The following is an 18,749-nucleotide window of genomic DNA, read 5'->3' on the forward strand; positions in this document are numbered from 1 at the left end:
AGCAGGAAATGTCATGCCTTTATAATAATACCATTCTGGGCTGAGATCTCGGTCTACTTCAATAGGTCCTTGAACCTCAGTTGTCTCTACCATAAAAAATCTGTCTGAAGAGATGAAAAGTACTGGAGCATACTCATGATCTGATCCAAATCACAATCTGCCTAGATTAAATCAGGTGAGTTTGCATTAGAACCCAAGTTTGGCATATTCCTGCTCCCATCCATAGTCTAGGTGGGCATCCCTGTGTTGGAAACCATGCAGTGAAGATGGTCGCCTTCAAACTTGCAATAATATATATTTGTTTGGGAGCACTGCATGCACAGCACTTCTGAGCGGGCAAAGTCAGCTCTGCACATACCTACAGGTAACTTTGCTGGTTTCGCAGTATATGCCTAAAGAGGGTTACTGTCTTTTAGATACAGGATTGCATCATTGTATACACTACTATCACTTGTTATATGATTTTATTTTTTAATTTCAGTGGGTTTTTATTACAGGTCTCATTTAACACTTTAGGCATGACTGAAAAACAGTGTGAACAATTCAGACAAAAATAGCAAAAGAGGAAATATGCTTCAGCACCATGTACAGCTGTGCCATGAAGTACACAGGTACCTCGGGTTACAGACGCTTCAGGATACAGACTCTGCTAACCCAGAAATAGTACCTCGGGTTAAGAACTTTGCTTCAGGATGCGAACAGAAATCGTGTGGTGGCAGCAACGGGTAGCCCCATTAGCTAAAGTGGTACCTCAGGTTAAGAACAGTTTCAGGTTAAGAACGGATCTCCAGAACGAATTAAGTTCTTAACCTGAGGTACCACTGTACAGTAGGCTGAAGAACACCCCCCCCCCCAGTTTGTGATATTTGCAGCCAGCAGGAACTTAACTTGGAACTAGAGTTCAAGATCCTATATCTTGAGTACAACAAGCACCAAATCTGTTCCTCACACAAGAGGAGAATACCAGATTCTTCATGCCAGGCCTGGTCTATCCGAAGGTTTAATAATACTAGGTGATCGCAGTGCCCAGTGTTGCATACCCTTGTTCTCTTCCAGACCAAAGAGGGCTACAGGCCTCAGACACAAACAGCTCTGTGTATGCTATTGGGTTTGGTTCTACCTTTTTGACGTTCCTGAATGAAGCCCCAGATCCCTTGGCAATGTTAAAGAAAGTTTCTTCTATCTAAGCAATATCATATTAATATTACATAACATGAGTGACTTTTTTCAATTGTACATTGACCCCTTATTCCACTTTCCAATTAGAGAGAGTTATAACTGAAGTGTGTCATAATTCTAGCTTAATTGAAAGTCTGATGATCTGCACTGCAAAAGATAAGAAAAATTATATTTTTAAAGGTATGTATAAATGTTTATAATTGTACGACGCCTAAAGTAAGGGCAAGCTATGAAGGAATCAATTATGTTTTAACATGAACTTCACTTGAAAGACCAAAAAAAAAATCCTCTTACAATTATTTCAACTTAAAATCATGGATCATAAACATGCTGGGCAAGCAATCCTTAACAGAAGAGAAATATTATAAGTGGTGCCTTTTTTCTTGCTCCTGGCATCTTCTTTTCTGCAAATATCATTATCATTATATGCTGTCAGAAATTATCAATATATAATGTTCTTACATTGCTGCTTATTATAACGTACTACAAATGCCTTAGCTAACACCCCCATTAGCTGAGTACCAACTGTTCATGTGAATTTTGACCCTTTATATCCAAGACTCCCACAGTGTTGTAATTCTCATATCTTATTATAATATATAGCCCATAACACTGCAAGCTAATAACATAATAGCACAGCGAAAGTTTCATAAGGAGAGAAAGATTGTAGTTACACTAACTTCTGTAAGAAAAAGTAGCTTATTGTGATGAACATACAGATTAACTTCAAAAACAATAGACATTTACATCAATATCTGGTGCCTATTATATTAGGCAGATTGGGGCAGATGAGCTTTGACTGGTATAAGAGAATGTAATGAGCAGTCCTAGTCATTGTCATTCACGGCAAATGTTTATACCTTCCTCTGCTGGTACCACACATCACTTTGCAGGCACAGCTGCTTCCACTAGACAAATACGAGTTATCATTTTCCACCAATGACAATAGGGATGGGGGAGAAATTCAATCTGGTTCATATTTTAATGTGATACTCCCTAGTTCCCACCTCCCAAAACAATATGCAAACTGAAATGCTGCTATTCTTTGAAATGCACACTTCTCCAAATTTTGCAGAGCTGTTTTCTTAGTGTGGACTACTAATGCGGAATCACTTCGCAACAATTTCTGGAGGCTACTCGTGTGTTCATATTTCTACTAATAGACTTGACTCTGACTACTTAAATTTAGCTCACACATGCAAACTAGCAGTTCAAAAGCACACCAGTCAGTGCAAGTAGTTAAATACATACTGCTGTGGTGGGAAGGTAAAGGGTCCTCAGTGTGCCAGTATCAGTTTAGTCATGCTGGCCACATGACCCAGAAAGCTTCCTGGGGACAAATGCCGGTTCCCTCGGCCTGAAAAATGAGATGAACGCCGCATCCCATAGTCATCCTTGACTGGACTTAACTGTCCAGGGGTCCTTTATCTTTACCACACTTGGATTGGGGCCATAAGAGTTAAATTTGTTCCCCCCTCTCCAAAAACTTTGGTTTTGTTTTTCCTTTCCTGCTTCCTTTCGGAGCTTTGCCCTTGCTTTTCTCTCCAGTTGGTTAATACAGAAATGTGTGACTTTTGCTTTTTATGAAGTTATACATCTTTAACAAGCAGAATATTAGATTCCAGATTCTCCATTTTGTCAAAAGAGTTTTATTTGATCAAAACTTGTTTTCTTTCTTTGTCTGGAAGTATATTGAAATGATTCAAAGAGTTTGTTTTACAAAATAAGAGATATAGGGGGAAACATTTTAAACTATGAGTTGCATAACAACAACTTTTTTCATTATAGATTTTCTGCAGTAGCAAATGGCATTGTGGGGTGCTGATGCTCACTTGACCCCCCAGTTAGTCAGGTAGGATGAGACACTGGTGAGGTCAGCATGGTACAAACACACTGGCAGAGCCAATCAGGTGCTTCTGCTGGTGTGTTTGCACCATGCCAAACTCCTGTATCACCTTGCTTTACCTCCCAGTAAGCATCAGTGATGTGACTGACCAGAGATCAGGTGAGCAGTATTTCATTATGATCATCATCATCATCAATAACATCTGAAAATCTCAGGGCAGTGCTCTACTATTTTGAATAGCCAGTGTTGATTTTAGTGTTTTACAGATATTTATAAATGTATATACCTAGAGCAGAATCCTAGAATGGCTATTCAGAAGTAAACAAATAAATCATTATTATTTATTAAATTTGTTAGTCAATTTATCTTGCCCAAGGAAACTGAAAGTGGCTTACATCCAGCTTAACAGTGCAATCATATGGCTGACTGCTCAGAAACAAGTCCCACTGAGTTCAGTTGGGCTAGCTACCAGGTATGTAAGACGTAAATTGTAGCTTGAATAAATTCTGTCATTGTTTTCCACCTCTGAGGAAGAATCTTTTAGCTCAACATTTTGCCCTAATGAGCTGACTGGTGGCTCCTGTGCACTTTTCAGGTTCCACACCTGCTTACTTACTGTTCAGTTGACATCTCTCCAACTCTTCTCATGGTTTAAATATTCTACTGACAAATATCCTGCATGGAAATTAACTCATACAGAACTACACTATATTTCTTGTACTATTTAAGTCCTAAATTCACTGAGATAATTTAATTACTGTCATTTGAAAATGTTCCCCTTTTAATAAGGTACTCATTAGTGGCATTATTTGCAGGAAGAGGTTTCTTTTTGCTCCCCAATCCATCTTTTAATTTAAACTGCAACCATTTTTAATGTTTTATTCAAATTTCCGTATATTCAATTAAGTCCTCACTGAACAATTTGTAATTGGGGTTAATAAAAAGAAACTCATTCAAGCAGCCTTCAAAATTTTCTCCTCTGGCATTGAAGTTGAGTTCACAGGTAGAAATATACTCCCCCCCCACACACATACACATATACATGAAAAAATGAACTAGCTGTCCTCCTCCACTGAGAAAAGCTTCATGGCTCTCCAAGGTAATGTCATCTAAAAATCTATAAATGTGTTGCCTATAAAGAAAATAGATTTTTGAATGCACTGATTAGTTTTGGTTTACTTTTTCTGCAAGAAAAGTCAGTATAGAAGAATTTAAAAATCTGTTGTCTAATTTGCCATTAGTGTTTGTTTTGTTCAAAGACTGGATAGCTCAGCAGATACAAATAGCCATATAAGCAATTTTGTTTCTTTCTGAATTGCTTTGGGACAATCATAGTAGTGGCTATAATAAATGTGAAGTTGATAAAACTGTGACACATTCTATATCGGTGACCAACATGGTCGGCAAATGTATTGCAACTCAAGATACAGGTGCCACTACAAATCTCACTACATATCAGCTCTCCTGTGTCTTGCAGTGGTATTATCTCTCTGAGGTGAGGAGTGAACAGCAATACAGCACAGGGATAGTGGGTCACAGTACAAGCCTGTCTGCACTCATGATTTGTCTTATCTGTCTTAGCAGAAGTTGGATGCGCATCTGTCATGGATGCTTTAGTTGAGATTCCTGCATTGCAGGGGGTTGGACCAGATGACCCTCGGGGTCTACAACTCTACAATTCTATGATAATGAAGCAAGACTTCCCTCCAATCTGCACCCTAAGCCCTATCTCCCAGGAAGCAACCTGAGCTGCTGATTGGATCCCAGGTTAGACCAACCTGGGGCACAATGAAGGGCTGGATTGTTTGCAGCTCCATGCTGTGTTGGTAACACACTGTGGGACTACCATGGAGTGGCAGCAGGCTAGGGAAGAGGAAGTACCCTCCCGAAATAGCTACCCACCAAGCAGAAGCTCTGTCCAAAGAGCCATCCTACCTTGGAATCCCAAGGACTCTACCTGGGGCATTTGCATCCAAGAAATTGTCTCTGTCAAAGAGCTATGGCCATCCCAAATGAAAAGAGCATTCTGATCTCAGCCCTAGCCCTAAGACCAATGCCTGCTAGGAAACAAATACCACTGATATCAATATGCCTTTCTCCAAGTAAGTTGCCCTAGCATCACAGTCACAATGTTTGGATTACACTTCAGTGACAACATTCATACCTGCTACTTATAGCTTTAGTATCATACCTAAGTCATTCTACATGTTACATGCACCACTTCTAGAATTAGTTTCTACCCAAATGGTTTGGGTATGCTGCATGCTTGTGTGACATAGTCATGACAACTATCCCCTTGGCATGTGTGTTGCTGATGTGTTATGAGAATATAATAATATTTAAGTACTTTAGAATAATGTGACTGGAAGTTTTATGTGTTCTGAGTGACAGATAGGTTGACTATGTAGGTGGTGGCAACCAAGTAGTCAATGCTCCTAAATCAGTAGTGTTCAATTTACAGCCAATGCTGAACTTTACATTTAAGAGTCTGGGGCCTGGAGAACATAATTTCCTATTTAGAATGTGGTTAATGGGATATCTAATATGACTTGCATGGTTCACTCTGAAAGGTTACAGGCCATAGACTTAATGTTTGTGCCCTGTGATTGCCAATGCAAAATCATTTTTTAATCATAGCAGTAGAATAAAAACAAAAGCAGAAATGACACTTGATAAGAAAGGCAGCCCAACAACAACAACAAAAACCCTCTCTATTGTAACATTTAGATGGATGAATCCATGCTGAAACACCATCGTGTTGTTTCTCCTTATCCTTTGCTGAAATGTAAGGAAATAATACAGGTAAGTTATTCGCAGCAGCCCTGCAAGGATTTTCTCCCCAGTTCTCCCCATGGGCTTGTAACTTTTAGAAATCCACAGAGATGAGCCTGATGCCTGATTTATTCCAGCGTCCCTATGGAAGGATACTATTAATATTCTGTTAACGTGAGCACTTGCCTGGACTCAAATAAAGTTTTGATTGGAGAAACAAATTACCTTGTACATCATAATTCCACAGAAATCCTGCACAATATAATGCTTGCTACTATAACTTGCTTGTATGTGATTGGCAGCTTCATTGTAGCGCAAAGTACCCACAATTTTTGGCTAACTGCTGTTCTATGCTTCTTTGATGCATACTTTGTTATTTACCTTCCCTGCTGCTAGCTACAATAAAGTAAGATTAATCTCCTGTCATTCTCACGTCAGCAGTTTCACAGCTTTCATGCATGTTGAAGGTGTGAAGACTCATTTTCCTCATACCTTTCACACTCTTTTTGCTTCTGTGGAGATGATGTATTTTTACCTTGAGAGAACTTTAAAATCTTAGATCAAATCTACACTGAAGTGCTAAAAGTGTAGAGTGGGGGGGGTTGTGTTTTTCCCCTCCTTTTTCTTTTTTGCAGTGTTCTCCTGATGTGTCTAGCTAGCCACTCACCTTTCTTTGAAAATGGTGGGTGGTTGGAGTTTAAAAAATACAGGCAAACGAAACTGCTGTTTGAGAAGCACGTTGAGAGAGACAGCAGGATGTCTAGGGTGAAGAAATTGCTTCTCAATGCTGCTACTTCAGTTTTATTTACAAAACTTTCATCTCTATGGATGGATGGCAAATGCAGAGGATTACAGAACCCCCCAATTGCGAGGGTGTTAATATATATATATAATCTGAAATAACAACAAGAAGAAACACTTGATATGGCTTATATGACCATGGGAGACAACCCTTTAAGGTATAAACAAACAAAAATGGATACAAATTCAAGGCAAAGCTCCCATAAATACCACTTGAGGTAAACTGTGCTTGAGTAATAGACATTTTTTTGTAATAAATCTCTTCTGTGAGCAATGTTATGAGCAATTTTTTATTTGGAAATTTATATTTTCTTCTACAGCAAGCTTCCTCCTACCCTCAGTAGTTAACATCTACAACATGATGTTCTGGCAATTGCTGACACTTGATACATTCTCAACTGGGATATTTTTTTCAATTGTTTTTTAAAATAAAAATCTTAAAGATATTGAAAAGGAGCTAAATAATCCAATCTCTCTCTCTTTAAGGAAAACTTTAAAAAAAAATCACTTTCTTTCAACTAGTGGTCAAAAGCTTATGTCTAGACAGTCCGTGACTGTAGTTTACAATAGTATTGCCATAGGAAACCCATATGCTTTTTTTTTAAAGGCTAAAAAGAGGCCTGGGGGAAGAATTTTCATTTCTGGGAGCAGGGTCCTTCTCACCATATTCTGTGTCAATAGTAAATCTTGATATGGCTTCACCCATGTGTGAGGCCCACGACAATTGCCCTGCCCCTAAAAGGGGCTTGTTTTAACAGCCAGTATGGCTAACTGTTGAGGAAATGCTTATTTGATAGTCCTAAATCCACAGGTCTTAAATTTTCCCTTTCAGTCTCTTGCCCTCCCTCCCCTTTGATGAGCGGTCTAAACGTTTCTCTGTTCTGTACTTCAAACTTTATGTTGTGCATCAATAGATCTGTGGCATATTCCTCTTACTGACTGTCTATTACAACTCTGATGAAAATATGCTAAGCCTTTTATCACTACAACATATTTTGTGTGTATTGAAGCACTGTCAAATTATTACAAAACATCAGAGAATAAGCCATTTACATATGTGAAGCCCAAATGGATATTTTACTGTTGTGTAATCTGCCTCAATAGCTAGATTTATTACAATTCAGACTGTAAGCATTGCAAAGTGCAGACAAAAACCAATGTGCTACACTCTCACTTCACTCGCTAGCATAACACCACTCCAAAGACAACAGGTTCAACACTTTGCTCTTTAGGACTTTTATACAGGAATTGCTCTATACCAGGCCCTCTGACTGCTCTTAGACTAAAACGCCCATGCTCCCTAACCATTAGCCATGTTCTCTGGGTCTGATGGGAGTCCTGCTGTTGGATACTTTGGTTGGTTAGAATGTGGTGCTAATAACACAAAAGGACAGTCACATATTCTTGTGTTGGTGGGGGTTGGGCTAGATGACCCTCAGGGTTCCTTCCAACTCTGTGAGTCTATGATTGTATGAACATCTGGAGTCCACCAGTTCACCATCCCTGGTCTATATGCTACACTTATCATAGGGATTAGCATTCTTCTGCTACATTTTTCACATTGGACATATCATTTAGTGCAAATCAAAATGACAGAGTAATCATACTTGCCCCATTGGCATATGGTCAGTCCTTATGTGCTTGATGTATAGAACAAAACACTAGCTGATCTCTTTAAACACTTTTAAAAATAATTTAAAACTCTGTATAGAGTAAATAAACGAAATACAGAACTATTTGCTGGAAAACTAGATCAAAGCTGCTATGCTTCTGACCAGTTCTTTTGAAGTCCCATTTGCCATTTTATTTCCCATTATAACCATTCTGTTAACTTCCTTATTAACTTCTGTTAACTATTATGGGCTAATAGCCGTAAATAAATAAATATATATGTAATATAACTTCCTTGGAAGTCAGATGAAAATATTCATTGGAACATTCAACATGAGCTGTGGAAAATGGTAGGCAAGTTACCCCCATTTTCTCTCCTCACACAAATTTTGCCTGAAGCACTGAGATGTTCATTCTCCAAAGTCAGTTGTAAATTCTCTTTCAAAGGCAGGAACATGCGCATCTTCTTACACAGGGTGAGTGAATTACATTTCTTTGGAGAAGACCTAGAAGTGTAGAAAAAGGAACCACCACAACAACACCATTTTATTAAGTTATTTTATTAAGACTAGCATAAGGATAAAGAAAAAGAAAAAAGGAACCACTAGTTTCTTAGGGTTCCTTTTTGCTCCTTCTTTGGATTATCCATAAAAGGTATCAGCTTGCTTTAGCATAGTAGAAAATAAATATTTTTTCAACCTCACAGTTTTCCTTTCAAACATAATACATTGAGGACCTAAAGCATGGGTGGCAAACAACTGGCTTTAGGCCTTTAGTCCCCATTGTTTTAAAAATATGTCCTTTTCAGATCAGTTGAACCAACACCGCAAAAGAGCCACAAATCTGATTGGTGGTTGAGGACTTGCCCTTGAAAACTCATTTGTGCATTCTTCTTCTTCTTCTTTGGCGATCACTCATAGCCGAGTAAGATTGTCTTCCATAAACACAGTTTTAGCAGTGAGTCCGTAAGTGACTGTGGAGGCCAATTCTGGATCCACACGTCCTTCCACAGTGGGGATATTGGTTTCTGGGAGGGTGTTGATCACAATGTGAATTTGTCAAGTGTGCCTTCCTCTTAGCATGTTTCTCCCTTGCGTCCTGAGTTCGAGTGTCTTCAAAGCCTATGACACCTTTGGTAAAGGCTGTTCTCCAACTGGAGTGCTCACAGGCCAGTGTTTCCCAGTTGTCAGTGTTTATACTACATTTTTTTAGATTTGCCTTGAGACAGTCTTTAAACCTCTTTTGTTGACCACCAGCATTACACTTTCCATTTTTAAGTTTGGAATAGAGTAATTGCTTTAGAAGACGATCATCAGGCATCCACACAACATGACCAGTCCAACGAAGTTGATGTTGAAGAATCATTGCTTCAATGCTGCTGATCTTTGCTTCTTCCAGTATTAGTTCGTCTGTCTTCCCAAGTGATGTGTAAAAAATTTTGGAGACACCATTGATGGAATCTTCCGAGGAGTTGGAGATGGCGTTTATAAGTGGTCCATGTTTCACAAGCATATATTATGGTTGGTAGTACAATAGCTTTGTAAACAAGCATTTTGGTTTCCCTGTGAATGTCTTTGTCCTCAAACACTCTGCACTTCAATTGGGAGAAACTGCACTCACAGAGCTCAGGTGATGCTGGATTTTGGCATTAATGTCAGCCCTTGTGGAAAGATAACTGCCCAGGTAGGAGAAGTGATCAACATTTTCCAACACTGCACCACTGAGTTGGATTTGTGGTGCTGCAGAGGGGTTATTTTGTACTTGGTGCAGCCAAGCTTTTTGTATTTCATCACGCTCATATGAATGAGAAATAGAACACTCCAAAGATAGTAGCAGCCCTTGTTCTTGACTGGGTTCATTAGGAACAGAGAAGAAGTCTAGTTTCCAGCCCAATGCTCTTCCTGAGTACACCTTTCACTTTCACCTATGCGTATGAATGGATGTCATTCATTCCTAAGGGGAAATGGATGTACCGCTTGGTAATGTCACATGTTGGGAACAAAAGTTGCCCATCACACTAGTCTGTGAGGGAAGATGTGTGGAAGCAATGCCTTTGCATTCTCATTGGAAGATAGCTTTACAATTATGGGGTATGGGGGGCTTAGTTAGCATAAAGAAAGTCAACTTTATTCAATATCTCCTGTGTTTCCTTAAAGTGGCAGCTCATTTAAAGAAACTTCATCTCTAATCTAGCAAATCAGGGTCATCATGACAACCAATCCCTCTCATATGTTAGGGGATGTCGGAAAGAAATGAAAGTATTTTGTGCAGGAGCTCTTTTGAATTCTCTTTGTCACGCTAGACACGTCAGAAAATTCTGTTAAATGCAAAGTATTCTTGAGGCTGACATGTCATAACAGACCTGTTAGCAATTTCAAAAATAACAATACAACGTGGTGGAAATAACAAGCCTGCCATTTTCTTTGCCACATTTGGAAAGACAGCTCTATTTGTGACCTGAACATTCTGGGATTCCCAGCAGAAGAAATATCCCAAAATTCAATGCATTTACTAACTTCTCCCCAGAAACACTGTAATTTGTGAGATTGAAAGATAGCAACCACTTTGATAGTGTTTGCCAATAGAAAAACATATATAAAATGTATAATGGCATTGATTTTGCAGTCTGAAGGGATTCAGAAATAGATTTAAAGTTGCAAGCAGTACAATTCTGCTAAAGCAGGCCAGCAAAACTTGTAACTTACCTAGTCCAAACACACGCCTCCAGCGCATTAGAACCTCATTCCCTTGTTGCAGCCTTGGAACCGCAAGCGCATGGCATGGTTGGGAGGGTTTGTCAAGCATTTAATAGACCACCATAGAGAACTAGTGGGATGCATTCAGACTGGTGAATCAACAATTGTGCAGAACTGCAATGTAGTCAGAAGGAGAAGTATTTTCCAAAACCAGGCAAATGCCCCCGAGGAGCTTAATAAATCAACTCTTTTGGCTGCCAACCTGGGACTATTTGATCACCTTGAGGTCTGTGATTCATGTCTGATGAGTCACATGACATGGAGATCAGGTGGATTCCAGATGTATGATGTTTCAGTCAACAATTCAAAAAGTATCTATTTACCGAGACATTTCCCTGACTATTGATACCCATTCATTGCAATTGATCTTATTATTTTGTTCTATTGATCTGGCTTTATTCTGATATTTTGTTCTTGTTTTGTTTGTGAATAGCCTTGGTAGTACTTTTTGAAATGTAAGACAATATATAGGTAAGTTATTTTAATGAAATTAATATTTATTTATTTATTCTAGCCAAAAAAGTTCAAATTTTCTTTGGAAGCTGATCCAGTTAGAATATTTTATACAATGAAACTCATCTCAAGATCCCTAGGAATGACACTCGGGGCAAAGACAATATAACAACTTGTTTCTTTGTTTTAATATTAATATAATTTACATTTCACCTTTTCAGCATACAATAGCATTCAAGACAGCTGAAAATGCAATAAAATAATAATAAACCATACCAAAACCCAACAAACGTTGAAGTTTTGAAAATATTGAATGTAATATTGAAGTCAAATGTTAATAAATTTATTTCCATCCTAATGCACGCTCTCCTGGTTTTCACTGTGTAAATCATGAAAATGCTTATGTGGAGTCTGCCTATTGGTAAGCACCAGGGACATCAGCAACAGCCAGCCTCCCACTGATTTTATAACTATTCTGGAAACAAACACACACAGGAAGAGAGCCCCCTGTTGTTATTTTTTACTTGGGGGGGGGGCAGGATAGGTGAATCAACATTCAACTTGCTGGTATGCCTGCGTGTAAAGCAAGTTTCAAAGCTAAGATCACTCCAAGGGCAAACGAAATCACTGTAACTGCTATTAAAATACTGTGCCCATTGTTACCCAACAATCTGCTCCAAAAGACAATAAAAAATATAGCAAGGTATGGTTGGGCAGACCAAAGTCCACCTAGCTCAGCATTCTGTTTTCAACAGTGGTCAGTCCAGTACTTCTGGGGAAAATGTATATTGGCAGTAAAATGTAAAATCACTTACATTCTGACTGCTTGTCGGTTTGCAGATTCCATTAAACCTCATTTTCTATTCTAAATATCTCAAAGTCAAATTAAATGTGATAGCAGTGAGCCCAGGTCATGGTCTGAAGCCCATTATTCAGCAACTATGCAGGTTTGTCCAGTGTCTAGATGAGGCATTGCAGCTCCCTGGGGGAAAGATGATTTGTTATAAATACAGTCAGTAAATAGCTTTGACATTGACATATCCATCTCTTAAAATGTGGGCCTTACCCAATCATGCATAAAACAGGTGTAAGTGAGGTCAGTGTGATGAGAAAAGGGGCGGGGGGAGGGGGCTAACTCTGTGACCAACATAAATCTCTTCACAACCCTGCCCCCTGGCACTTCTCTCTAGCTAGGCTTAATTTTGGAATCAGATCCAGTTAGAGGGGAAAGGAGAAGAGGTTAAGTGGTAAACTATGGAGAAGTAAGCCTCAGAAGAACATCTCCCCCATGTGAGCTTTTGCTACATCCCCATTTAAATGTGTGTGCACAAACACACACAGTTTAATTATTAAAAGTGCAAAAAGATAAAATGATCAAATCAGATGAGCTACCAAACTAACAAGCAATTATTACAGAAGGTCATGTTTGGGTATAAATACAGAAATACAACAAAACTAAAGCAAAAAATTAATAATTAGGAAATGCCCCTTGACACTGCTATTTATTGGTATTTTTCCTGCATTGCAGGGAGTTGGACTAGATGACCCTCAGGGATCCTTCCGACTCTACAATTCTGTGGTTTGTTAAATTTATTTCTCATCTTTATCCATCAGTGAGCTCAAGACAATGATGAACTGAGAAAAACAATCCATACTTGAATCATGATTGCAAGAGACTCTTGGTTGGAGTGATAGGTCTGCCATTAGCACATCTAGGTTGGGTCTTAAAGTCAAGGTTGTCCCACTGCTATAAAAATAAGCCTGATTTAAGCCTCTATTGACTACCCAGAAAGCCTCAACAAACACCTTGATACTTGGATTGTTGTTAGCATTCCCTTTTCCTAGTCACTGTGAATTAAGGGCTTCTCACTTCTCAAGGTACTTCTCCATTGCCTTCTCACAGTGCCACAATCAATGAGCACAACATGTATAAAGTCAAAGGCTAATACTTCTCTTGATATCTAGCTGATATATTATTCATTTATAAAAGTTTTTTAAAAATAAAATATCTATAACCAAATATAGATGCATCTGGATGATATTAAAATGTGATGTATCTAATATCTGTATCTCTTGATACATCACTTGTGATGTTAATGAAGAAATATAACCTCATACGAGAGATATAGGACACATAAATTTGGGATTGGGCTTCTTAATAGGACAGTTAATCCATGTATAATCCTTCCTTAAATTAAATTCCAGTTCAATGTGACATGATCTTGCTTGGAATTAACATTGCAATCTTCTGATCCATCCGTGAGTTCACACTTATTAGTGCAGAATTAGATATAAAGCAACTACTGTAGTCATGCAGACCATTAAGGATCTGCACAGAACACAAATCTCTGCAGTGAACTGGCAGGTTTTTGTTCTTCGTGTGTTCACTTCTCATTTTTTAAAGGTACAGCATCCTTTTAAAAGTGCCAGATAAAACTTTGATGTTACAGTTGAATGGAGTGACATTTATTGCAGATGGTTTAAGTAATAAAACATGACAAGCTATCTAGATACACTGATTAATGACAACCTCAACTGTGCAGTAATTTGAAGATGGATGCTTTGAACATAGAAAAGTATTTTTTTCCTTGTGTTTTTCACTCAAACACTTCAAAAAGAGATTTTTGAATTCACCACTTTCCCCCCTGTATCTGCTTCACACATCCCATGAAAATATTTTAGCAATCATTAGCATAAGTACAGTTAAAACTGTATCTGAACATAAGTTCATTTAACAGAAAAGCAAAACTGTATTAAACTCTCTGTTCTTCCACATGTTTTCTCCTGGAAAAAATGTTTGTTTGTGACCTGAAATCTAGATGTATCATTTCAAGACAGCAAGTTATATGTTTGAATGAAATCCCTACACATCTAAAACCAAGTAAATCAGTGAAAAGATCATGCTAGGTTCTTTCACGCCCATATCTCAACACCCACAAACCCTTGGTCTGAAGGAATAGCTTTTCGGAATAGCTTTACCATGATCTGGGGCAAAATAGGGTTTTAACCCTAGCAGTTCGAAAGCACGTCAGAGTTCAAGTAGATAAATAGGTGCTGCTCCGGCGGGAAGGTAAACGGCATTTCCGTGTGCTGCTCTGGTTCGCCAGAAGCGGCTTAGTCATGCTGTACGCTGGCCAGTAAAGTGAGATGAGTGCTGCAACCCCAGAGTCGTCTACGACTCGACCGAACAGTCAAGGGTCCCTTTACCTTTATGCTTAACCAGAGCTGGCCCTTCCAAGATTCAGAGTGTGGCAGCTGCTTCAGGTGGCAAATTTTGTGGGGCATATAGTGGCTAGGAATGTGTGCCATGAGGTCTTAGCTGCTTGCAGTCCTAGGGTGCAGTGGAGGATTCTATTCTATCATGAGTGCTGAAGCATGGTTCAGCTACAAGTCTAGTCAGATTTCGTGCACAGAATGGGGAATGCACCAGCTTGTCTTTCACCCTGGGCAGCAAAATGGCTTGGGCCACTCCTGTGCTTAACTACGTGCAACAGTAAAAGCCTCTTCACTGAGGTCAGAATTCAAAATCTTGAAAATACACATAGGCTGCCACCCACTGTCCTAGCTCTATTGCATGAAATTAACTACTGACTTAACAACCTAATTCAGTCTTAATAAAGGTAAAGGACCCCTGACAGGTCCAGTCACGACGACTCAGGACTGTCAGGGGTCCTTTACCTTAGTAAAGGTAAAGGACCCCTGACAGTTAGGTCCAGTCACGATGACTCAGGATTGCGACGACTCAGGATTGCGGCGCTCATCTCACTTTACTGGTCGAGGGAGCCAACGTTTTCCACAGACAGTTTTTCCGGGTCACGTGGCCAGCATGACTAAGCCGCTTCTGGCAAACCAGAAGAGCGCACGGAAACGCACGGAAACGCCGTATACCTTCCCGCTGGAGTGGTACCTATTTATCTACTTGAACTCTGACGTGCTTTCGAACTGCTAGGTTGGCAGGAACAGGGACCAAACAAAGGGAGCTCACCCCACTGCGGGGATTCGAACCGCCAACCTTCTTATCGGCAAGCCCTAGGCTCTGTGGTTTAGACCACAGCACCACCCGCGTCCCATATGTAGTATGTCTATATAGTTGAATGGGATTTCACTCAACTAAATACAAGCACTCCTCCTTAACTAGGTGAAATTGGATGCAATTATACATATTAACATTTTAATGTTGCTCCGTTTTTGCAATGTTTTATTAGTGTGCAAGCACCTGTCTTCAGTTACATACAAGGACAGAAGCAAGAGAAGTGAAGGTACTGCAGAACGGAAAGCTGCAGAAAATGTGCATTCTCCAATTCTATAATTTAATTTTAGAAATTTCTCTAGTTAAACTGGAATTCAAGAGTGGAACCTGGGTCTGAGAGAACCAAAGGGGAAATAAATGAATGGAACTCGGCAAAATCAGTCATTCCTAACCAATAACTGTACATCCTGAGCTTATGGATGACACGGCTGAGGCATCACACGGTCAAATGCCATGCTAGAAATGGTGTGGTGTAACCATGTATTGAACTAATGTGTAACTCCAGGTAGAGGTTAAGTATTCCTCGTGCCACTTCCAGTGCCCTACTGTTATGTCACAAAAATTAGCAGATTACTAGCTCCAGGAGACAAAGAAAGAAAGAAAGAAAGAAAGAAAGAAAGAAAGAAAGAAAGAAAGAAAGAAAGAAAAGATTTAAGTTGTAAGAGAGGCATGGCAATATTGAGGATAAAAAGGCTGTCCCTGATGTTTATCGTCAAATTCAATTACTCTGGGAAATATGTTTAAAACATTGAAAGCTCAGAAGTCTCTGTCCTTCAGAGTTTCTCTTTCTTGCTTTTTCGTGGTAGTTTTTTCATCGGAATTTGATGAGTTAGGAGTAAAAAGGATCCTTCAGTATTCACAGGCAATGCACATACATTAAAAATAATGAAATTGCTCTGCATACAGTAGCTTACCTAGCAGATTGTCACAGCGTGCCTTCTCATTAGGATGCCTGCTTGAAGCCTTGAATCTTGGCATCAGGCAATACAGGAATTTCCAGGTGTGAAAAGCCAGACACAGGTATTTATCTTCATTTCTAAACTGCTGTTCAGAGCACTGTGACATCCACAGAACTATGTTTTCAACAAATATAGGAGGTCCAGATTTTCACATACTGCCAATTTCCTTCCAGTCTTTAAATGAACAGCTTAAGTTTCTCTGGCTGTTTCTGGGTTTCTTGGAGTAGAAGTGTATTATTTACATTATCTGTGATAGCTAAATGGAACTGCCATGTTAAGAGGAACCAGTTCTTTTGAGTACAAGATGCTGGGAGAAAGCAACATGGAGTCTTCCTGCCTTTGTACCCTCTTTGTGAGATTCCCAGAAGCACTCGGCTGGTTACAGCTGAAAACAAGATTCTAGATTAGATGGGCCATTGAATCTTATCCTGTTCTGTTAAAGTACTGTGGTGAATGAAGAGCTAACAAGGCAGAGGGCCTTCTTGGTAGTGGCACCCGCCCTGTGGAATGCCCTCCCATCAGATGTCAAGGATATAAACAACTATCTGACTTTTAGAAGACATCTGAAGGCAGCCATGTTTAGGGAAGTTTTTAATGTTTGATGTTTGACCGTGTTTTAAATATTCTATTGGGAGCCCCCAAAGTGGCTGTGGAAACCCAGCCAGATGGTCGGAGTATAAATTATTATTATTATTATTATTATTATTATTATTATTATTATTATTATTATTTGTAGTGGAGGCCATCTGCCTCCCAAGGCTGTGGGGAAAATAATGTTTGTGGGCCCGGGCACAGAGCTTAATCCAATTCAATGCCTTATCCACCAACACGTGGTGACAATTGCTATAAGGTACTCAAAACCCTCCTGATGGGCCCAACTTACCTGCAGGTAAATCCCTCCCTGGCCCTGAATGCAGTGATATAATATTTCCATAGCATGGTCATACACAGAATCTGCCTGCCCACCTTTGGGCAGGGCCACATGCTACATAGGGTGGGAGAGTGGTGAATTATATGCTAGGGTTGCAATATGTCTGGGAAAACCCAGGGCCAACAGGCCCATCTGGGCATTTTCACTTTTTTAAATGTCTGGTTTTTTAAAAAAAATTTGGGGGTGGGTGGGTTGGGGGGGGCACGCACATGCTCGGAAGGGCACTGTGCCCTGGAAGCAGAAGCACCGCAGCGGAGTGGGGTCATCGCATCAAAGATCAAGCAGGTGCTGGGGTCCTGCATCCGCTTGGACTGGCAGTGGCTCAGGCTTGACTAGCTTGTGCTTCTCTGCAGACGGCAGCCACTGTCATCTCAAGCCAGGGAAAGAGGCACATGGGGGTGAGGGTGGCCCCACCCATGCCCACACACCTCTTTCCCTGGCGCAGGCTGGCAGCGACTTGGGCTGTCCTCTTTTTTGCTCTTCAAGGTATGAAAGCCCTATTATATGCCCAGTGAGCAGACCTGTGAAGACAAACAGCTGAAGTCTTCACTCAGGTCTGCTATTAAGATCCTCCCACCCCCTGCTTGTCTGTGACATGTCCATTCAAATGCAGTTGGCACTCACCAGAACACAAGAAGTTCTTGTGTTTGTTGGTTTTTTTCTGCTGTTGTTAAGATGGCCAGGGTGGCAGCAGTGGCAGTGACTTCTTCTCATCAAAATCTCGCAAGATCTCATGCACTCCATGAGCTCTCATAACAGCTCTGTGAGAGCTCACAGGAACTCTTGAAAATATTGTGAGATCTCACCAAAACCCATTGCCATCGCTGCTTCATAGGCACTGCCACACGACCCGGGAAGAGGAGGAATGAGGATTTGCTGGGGAGGCACCTTCTCATTTCACCTCAGGCAGCGAAATGGGACATACCACCCCTGAAAATGACTGATTGAAGTCAGCGATTCTAAACCTCTATAATGCTTTTATCCTAAATATAAAAATAAGCAGTTTAACTGGATTCATAGCTTACCCTCCAACATTTCTCTGATGAAAAGAGGATGTCGTATTCCATCATCAGCAACATCAGCATCTGACTGGGTTGCCCCAGCCATTCTGGGCAGCTTCCAACATATATAAAAACATAATAAAACATTAAAGATAAAAACTTTCCAATACTAGGCTGCCTTCAGATGTCTTCTGAAGGTTGTATAGTTACTTATCTCCTTGATTCAGGGCTCACATAACTCCATACCCTCCAACATTTCGCTGATAAAAATAGGGACATCCTAGGGAAAAGCGGGACTTTCCAGGATCAAATCAGAAACCAGGATGGCTTCTGTAAATCTGGGGCTGTCCCTGGAAAATAGGGACACTTGGAGGGTCTGTCATAAGAAGTTGTTTCTTAGTGAAAGCCAC

The 18,749-nt window shown here is 40.0% G+C and overlaps 1 long non-coding RNA gene across 1 annotated transcript; it reads right to left on the reverse strand.

The window, feature by feature from the left end:
• Positions 1–11,747: 11,747 nt before the first annotated feature.
• LOC308589500 lies at positions 11,748–18,455 on the reverse strand. The gene is made up of 3 exons (XR_014009326.1): positions 18,364–18,455; positions 16,363–16,792; positions 11,748–12,400 (listed from the first exon to the last, which is right to left on the reverse strand). It is a non-coding gene; the product is annotated as an uncharacterized lncRNA (long non-coding RNA).
• Positions 18,456–18,749: the final 294 nt, after the last annotated feature.

Source organism: Podarcis bocagei (genome assembly GCF_964188305.1).
Source record: "Podarcis bocagei genome assembly, chromosome: 6".
Lineage (NCBI taxonomy): Eukaryota > Metazoa > Chordata > Lepidosauria > Squamata > Lacertidae > Podarcis > Podarcis bocagei.